Here is an 8,401-nt window from a genome sequence, read left to right as displayed (position 1 = left end):
CTACAAAGGAGAAATTTTTGAGGGTGATGGATATGTTCATTACCTTGATTATGGTGATGGTTTCACAGGTGTATACAAAATTGATAAAATTGTATCTACTAAATATGTGTAGCTTATTGTTTGCCTATCATACTTCAGTAAAGCTGTTTTTAAAAAGAACAGTGGAGTCAATTGGCAAAATCTGAATAGGGACTATGTATCAAAAAATACTGTATCGATGTTAAAATTTTTTAAATGAAGAAAGTGAATGTCCTAATCTCCATAACAATAAAGTCACCGGAAGGCTGGGGATGAAAGCATCTCTCCAGTAAAGTGGAAACATCACTATTACTCTATTTTTGAGGCAGGGTGGGGGTGGGGGGGAACAACAGCTAGCTGTCCTTTTCATCAAACAATTCCCTCTTAAGCAATATTTTGAAAGTACATGCTTGCCTGGACTCTTTCACATCTAAAACTGTTTGCAGTACATCATCCTTTAAGGATAAACAATTTCCATCTCTGTGTGGCTCCACGGACCAGAGCAGGGTCTGTGGCTGTAATATGAAGGGGGGTACAGAAGTGTACAGAGCTGCTCTGGCCACTGTAGGGATCCAAACACTACACCAGTGTGATTTCTTCATCAGCAGCCACTTGGATCTCATAGCTATTAAAAATATAAGCTTCCTGTCCAAGAATGTGTTGTTGCTCAAAGAGTCTTATTCTTAAACTAACCCAGGACCAGACAATTACCAAAACAGTTTAGGCCCAAAGGTATCATACTAGATGCTCAGGAGGGATGCGAAGAAAGTAGGAAAGGTCAAGATCTCTGATTGGTCTCTCTTCTGAAATCACTAGATAATAAAATCCTCCAGGGTCTCAAGCCATAGGCAAGAAAGAAACAGCAAATGTAAATCTTTTCTGTGTATTTATGAGTATAAATTACCAGGCTGAGTGCCCATCTCTGTATTCCTGTTTGGCGTCAAAGATATAGCTGGCACTTAAATTAAAAATAAAATATTCAATATGACACTAAAATTATCTTTCTAAAAATTAGTTTTAAAATAAGCAGGACATATTAATCTTATTTCTGAAAAGCCACATGTTTATTGTGCTTTGTATCTTTAAATTTTTAAGAAACTAAATATTCTCAGTGATCAGACACAGAAATATATAACATGCTCTCTTTAAAAGAAAATTCTGAACCTCCCAGGAGTCTCTTCTCTTTGGTCAAATATCTTAAAACAAAATAATAAAACTTATGACATCCACTAACTAGGAGATAGAAATCCTACTGAATTTGACCAACACATTCATTGTCTAAAACAAGACAGTGAAATAGAAATGGATAGCGAACAAAAGAACAGCTGTAATACTTCCACATTCATCAGTAGCATTAACTGTATTGCACACAGTCATATATCACAGAAAAGAAAACCACCGTGTCGTTTTCCAAACACTCAGGCCCCTCCTTGTTGCTCGTTTACAAAGAACAGAGAGAAAACCTGAGTTAGAAAACTACCTACTAATAGTTTCTTAAGATTTACTAGGACCCTAAAATACCAAATTTGCATCTCGGCTCCCAGGCAAAGTCATCCCTAAGCGAATCCAGAAATAAGGTAGTTTACCCTTTTTTTTTTTTTTAAGTCCTCTAAAGCTAATTTTCCCCCATGTCAATGTTATGTACTTTTACAGCAACGTTGTCCAATGAGCTTCTTAATGTGCAGACAAGAAATATTCCAGGTCACCGTCCCTGAACCCGATGCCCACCTGGGTGCCCCACCCAACAACCATTCCCATTTCCCTTTCTTCCTAGCTAACAAAACTCTAATTTTGTTCACCTTCCTAGGCTGTCATGACCTCAGAGGAGGCAGGGCTCCTCCCCAGACCATGTTGGGTCAGAGTTCATTATGGTGATAATATTCCATGGCCAAGTCACTGATTTAGGCATGGACACAATTCTGGCCTAGAAGCTGTGAGGGGTAGTTTATAGGAAGGACTTCTTCAGGCTTTACGAACAGTTTCTTTCTCCTATCTCTGAATGTAGTTATATAAAGACTTGAAGTCATTGAGCTGCTAGATCCACTAGCTTTAAAAACATCCATTTCCAAAACTTTTACATGAGATTATAAATGTCACTAGTGTTTAAGTTGCTTTGCTTAAGTTTTGTCACTTGCAACCAAAAACTTCTAATTAATGCACCATTTAGGTGTCCAGCCAGAATATACTCCACTGAGCTATAAAACTGGAGGAAGACATTTCCTTTACTGTCAAACAAGCTCTTTACAAAGAGGAGCTATTATTCATCATCTAAAAACTATTCTGTCTTTGGTACAAATTACCTTGTATCTTTTTTTTTTTTTTTTTTTTTTTGAGATGAGTACTTCTCCCATAAATTTGATTACTGTAATCTTACCGATTTTACAAATGGCAACAACCTAATCCTAATGTATGTCTGTTGAGGCCAGATTAAGGAAATAAGCTTAAACCAAAGGGACCTAGTTTACATGTAAAGATAAATTTCCTGAAAGATAGGATTATAGAGAAAAAAAATTCTCTGGGGATTCCAGACAATGTAGAATCTCCTTGATAAAAGTCTTTAAAAACAGATTATTCATGTAGCTCTGAAGCCTTAGGCACTATATTTGGATTATATGACAATTCCAGGTAAAAGTCTTTAAAAACAGATTATTCATGTAGCTCTGAAGCCTCAGGCACTATATTTGGATTATATGACAATTCCAGGTCCCTGTCAGGCCTATCTAAAGAGAAAAATATATCTTCTTTCTAAACAGAAATTTACAAAAAACATCTAAGTGTTAAAATAAAAGTAAAAACTTCTTGATCCCACACTCTGGGAAAGTCATATTCATCATACACCTATGCAAACCAGTTGTCATAGTAAATGCGCCCAAGTATTCTAGGGAGGTAAAGGGCAAACAGTATAACCAAAAATCCTACTATGCCTCAATTTCCATAAAATCCTGAGAGTGTCAGTAAGAGACTTATTTGGCCAGAAAATGTCCAGTGACTAATTTAACTGACAGTTAATTCGATTAAAAAAGGAATAAAAGCACCTATTAATTTTTTTTAAAATGGTATATACTTATCGGAATAAAACAGTTTCTACCCTATGGCAATTCTATAACTAAAGAGAATAATTTTTAAGTGGTTTTAGATTTAAAACTTTATACTCCAAGAGCAGTGCTGAATATAGACTGTCCTATTAAAAATACAATTTGAAATATTTAAGATTTATTACTACAGGGCACTAAATTCCCACTCACATTTATAATGACCAAAACCTGGAATACTAATGTGGAAAAGCAAATGCAAATTAGTGTTCACTTCTCCAGGGAAGTCATAAGGTTTACAGACATGATGTGTAATGGATAACTGGTCTTTGGTTTAGCAACTAAGACGCATAGATTTTCTGTCAACTGCTCACACAGGAGCAAAACAAGGACAGCAATAGTGACGGATGGTATGGGTAAGAATGTAAGTCTCAGAAATAAAGCCTAATGCTATAGAACCTTTCACTTTTGTTACAAATTAGAGAAAGGTGCCCTTTCCAAGTGATTAGACTCAGAGCTCTTAGAGCTTGGAGAGCAGACAGTTCTTTTGTACACATTAAAAAATGGTGTCTGTATCTGATATCATTATACAATGTACATCTTGCACAATTATATGCAATCTTACCTTCAGGAACCCTGTGCCCAGCAGGAACTTCCTTGCCTTCTAGCAACAGAGGAAAGTAAGTCTCATTCTTAATAGACTCAACTACCAAAGGCCTCCCTCATTCTAGAAAAGTTGGAGGCAGCTCAGGCTCTATTATATTGGGCCCTAGTCTCACTAAACAAAGAAAGGGGGAAAATTCTCCAGAGAGAACAAGTAATAAAAATTTATAGATTTGTTTTCCAGATGTAAACAATATTAACAGACTTCAACTTTATTGAAAGGATATCAATTTATCAGTACTCAAGATTTCTCTCTACATGAATAGTTACTTAAAATGCTTCATACTTTTTGAGGGAGGACCTATAACTATAAAAGAAAGCTATAAACGATACTATAGCGCTATTAAGTATTTTTAAATATTGACTTCCTCTGTTCATCTAAACTTTGTTTTGAATATTCATATTAAAAAACAGATTACAAATAGCCATCACCAAAGCTTGGGCTTGACTTAAGACTAACTAAGAATAATGTATTAAGTAGCCTTCCGGAATGGAAACACAAGACTAGCATCTACTCAAACTAAACATACCAACTCTAGAATTATAAAAAAAAAATTTTTTTAATGGGAAAATAATATTTTACTGTTTAAAATGAAAAATCATTTTGGTGTCAAGACAGTATTTGGTAATACACACACACACACACACACACAAAACAGTGCTTCAGTATAAAAAGAAATAAATGCAAACATATATGTACCCCTATATATTTATCCTAAAGTCAAGCCTTTGGTACTTTAAAATAAAACATAAATCATTATTGTTTATTGTGAATGGCTATGTTAATGCCACAACGTCTATGCAAGCCTTTCATGAACCAACAGGCAAAAATGTTAGAGATTCTTTGTAGTGGGAAAGAGATTCTGCCAGCAAAGAAGGGGTTTTAATGTGAGTAACTACCTGCTCTGATTTCTAAACCCAATTTCTTTTTAAATACAAGACTTTCTTATGTATATAAGCTCCACATACCAAGGTTCCCAGCATAGAGTTCAAGAACACCACCATGTGTTCTTGAACACAATCATCAGTCAAATGAGAAACTCCAAGTCCTACTGGGCAACACAGGGACACAATCATCAGTCAAATGAGAAACTCCAAGTCCTACTGGGCAACACAAGAAGCCCAGGCCATGTTCACCTAACAATGGTATTCACATTTTATTGCCCAAACTATGAAATCTGTATAGCTTAAACCAGAAACTGATAGCACAGGCTTTGCAGACAGATAGTTCCATGTCTGAATCTGTTTCAAATCCTAGTTTCACCACCCATGAGCTATGAGAGACCTTATGTAAACTACTCAGTGCCTTAATTTCTACATATATGAAGTGGGAATACTACAATATTACCTCAAAAACTGTAATGATAACAAAATTCAATAATATATTTGAAGTATTTTAAAAACTGTCTGGCATATTATATATATTCAATAAATGCCAGGTATTATTTTTATTATTATTACTAATAATGGTGGTTTCTTTATTTCTTCTCTGATCAAGAAATCTCACTTTTGGAAACCCACCCTGGAGCAATAATCCAAACTACAGTAGAAGCACAAAAACACTTATTACAATGTTACTTACAATGGTGAAAAGTTAAAGGAACCTAAATGAATACCAAAAAGAAGCAATCGAGTAACTTATCAAATATCCATTCAGTAAAATATTACTCTATCGCTAAAAAAAAAAACATTAGAAATATAATAAAGAATTATAGAGCAAACTGACTATGCATTCATAGGTTTATACACAGTGAAAAAGCTAAGATTTAAAACTATATGTGCATCATTACAATAATATAAAATTATATTTAAAATGCATATAAAAAAGAAGAGCGATACACCAAAATCATAATTGTAGATGTGACAGGATAATGAGATTTGGAGTGATTTTTTTTTTTCTTTTCTGTACTATCTATCATGTAGTCTTACTACTTTTATAATTTTAAAATTAATTTATTTTTAAATATTCTTAACTTGCTACGTATTTATTTTAAAATTCATCAAATAGGATTATTGAAATGGTAATAAAAGTTAAACGACAAAAATATATTACTGAAATGGTTAAAGATCAAAACAGAAATTAAGAATAAAATGAGTGCTTCAAATACTAACACTCAAATTGAGTCTCTAATGAATTATATGCCTATATTTAAATTGGACAGAGCCCAGGGACCACTTACATCTAAGACTGAATGATATACATATTTTTTATTTTAAAATGAGTGTCAAGGAAATGAAATCATTTGTGCTTCTTTTCAGTCTTAGAAAAGCTATACCTTGTAAAAATAACTAAATTATTCCTGGTAACAAAATAAAATAGTAATAACTGCCTTTCCATTGGGGTAAATCAACTATTATATACAATGTATATTTTTATTATTTTAAAAAGTGTCCATTTAGATAAGGTATGACAGAAACAATGTTTCACAAATTGGAGAACTAAATGGTCAACGAGCATTTTCTGAATCCCAGAAAATGTCTAAGTACAATGGAGAAAGGAAACAAATCCATAGCCAAACTCACTATTGTCAAAATTTATTCTTCTATGCAACTGCTCTTGTTCATATTGATGGTGCCACCCTGAAAAACGACCACTTCAGAGGGTCTCCAATTCATCCTTTCCCTCTCTTTTAGCAATGGCCCATATCCCTGGTTTCATCCTCGCAGCTTTGGTCCAGGCATCCCAATTTACCTCTCTCCATTTCTATCTTGTTCATTCATATCGATCCTCTATATAGATTAGAGGAACAGGATTACTGAAGCATGGATCTTATGCCATTCTTTTGCTTTAAAAACATACACTTGTTCTCCAATATCAATAGCACATGGCCCAGGCTCCTTAGTGTGGCTTTCAACATCAGTGCTGACAACAGTTCCAGTAGCATCTCAGACTCCTCGCCTGTGTTTACTGTAAACTGCAGGCCAAGGCTCCTCCACTATGGGTCCCAGCACAGTGGTGTATCTTGTCATTATAAGTATGTCAAAATTTGTGACCAATAATGGCTCAAGTATCAAAACTTGTGATTATTTATTTTTTAAATTAAGCTAGAAAGGATTCAGGTTTATGCCTATAATGTCTTCTCATTCACCTGCGTTAGAAATAGGGATGAGATTTCTGTTATAGAACACTGGGAACTGCCCATAACTCTGGGTTCCCCATGGAGGTATGCTACACACGAAATTTTATCTGTCATGCGAGTCATAGTGGAAAGCCATTCCAAAGCAGAATTCCTCAAGGAGTGGCATCACTAGAAGTACCTTCCACCTGCAGAGGGAGCAAGCAGCCTGCCTTGCTTCGAATTATGACCAACAACTAAATTTTAAAAGCCCTGTTTCTGCTTATAAAAAGCAAGAGGAGGGAGACAGAGGGACTCTAGAGGCAACCAGAGACTAGGAGAGGAACCTTTTTAGAATCACTCTACTCCATCAATATGGACAGTTTCTAGTAACTTGGGGGCTAAGAATTTCATTGTATGGATTTTCTACTACATGAAGTTCTTTTTTTAAATATATTTAACTTTTTAAAAATCAATCTGAAGAACAATATTAAGTATATCAAAACACAGAGGGTACTCACATACTGAAAAAAAATAATGAGCGGGCTTCAAGAATGATAGCTGTTGGCGAAAGTCTGCTCTAAGCAAATGTGGCTACCTGCCTTCCAACTGTGCCTGCACTTTACACCATTTTCATACTTTTTCCTTCTACCTGTAATGTTATCTTTTCATCTTCCCACCACCCAATCTCTGTATACTGAAATGCTAGGATATATCAAATGTCAGTTCCTCTTCAAAATTATCCAAGGTTTCCCAAGCTCTCTTAGTCAGGCCATTGCCCTCCTGTAGGTGGTCCAATTGCATCTGGTAGCTCTGCTATTTTTAAAAAGTTCATTTCTTCAAGTAAATAGAATGCTCCCTGAGGACAGAGAATGCACTGATTCATCTTTGGATATCATAGAGAGAACAACATTGTTTTCCACCTGTGGCAGACTACACAAAAAATGTTGGTCTGACTGAACTAAATTTCTAAATATTCTTTTCAGAAGATGCAACAAGGTCAGCAGCCAGAATCCTACATTCATCCATAAAGAGGTTCCTAAGCACAGGATAGGGTAGCTTATTAAGGGGGAAATGCCTCCCTTTTGTCAGAAATATTAATGTGCCATTTTAAACTAAAGTGATGTGAATTTTCTCTTAAACCATTAGGCATTTGTCCACACTAAATCCATAGGCCTCTTGTATATCAGTAACACAAGAGCCCAACATTTATTAACAGCAGCTGTAATGTCTGAAAAGCAGATCATTCATTGTACCATTCATAATTTATTTATTCAGAACTATATCTTATTTCAGAAAGGATCCAATGAAACTTTCACAAATACATATACAGCAAGATAAAATAACATATGTAAGAGGAGAAAGAGAGAAATAGGACAAAGGAAAACTGATGTAGGAAAATAAGCTGTCCTGGGAGTGAAGTTCATGTACCAAATTAATGTATTCAGTAAATTTTTTCCCATTTGCTAGAGGTGGTCAGAGGTTTGGTTCTAGCACCTCTAGCTGCCAACCAACACAGGATGATTGAATTAGTCATATGATTCGGCATCCTTAAAATAAAAACAAAAAGCTATCAGAGAACTCTCTCCTCCTTGGTCTAGGTTTATTTGTTATGTAACCTAACAAATAAAG

The sequence above is a fragment of the Pteropus vampyrus genome, unplaced genomic scaffold, assembly GCF_000151845.1.
Source record: "Pteropus vampyrus isolate Shadow unplaced genomic scaffold, Pvam_2.0 Scaffold12, whole genome shotgun sequence".
NCBI classification, from domain to species: Eukaryota; Metazoa; Chordata; class Mammalia; order Chiroptera; family Pteropodidae; genus Pteropus; species Pteropus vampyrus.
Note: the sequence above shows the minus strand (reverse complement) of the source record.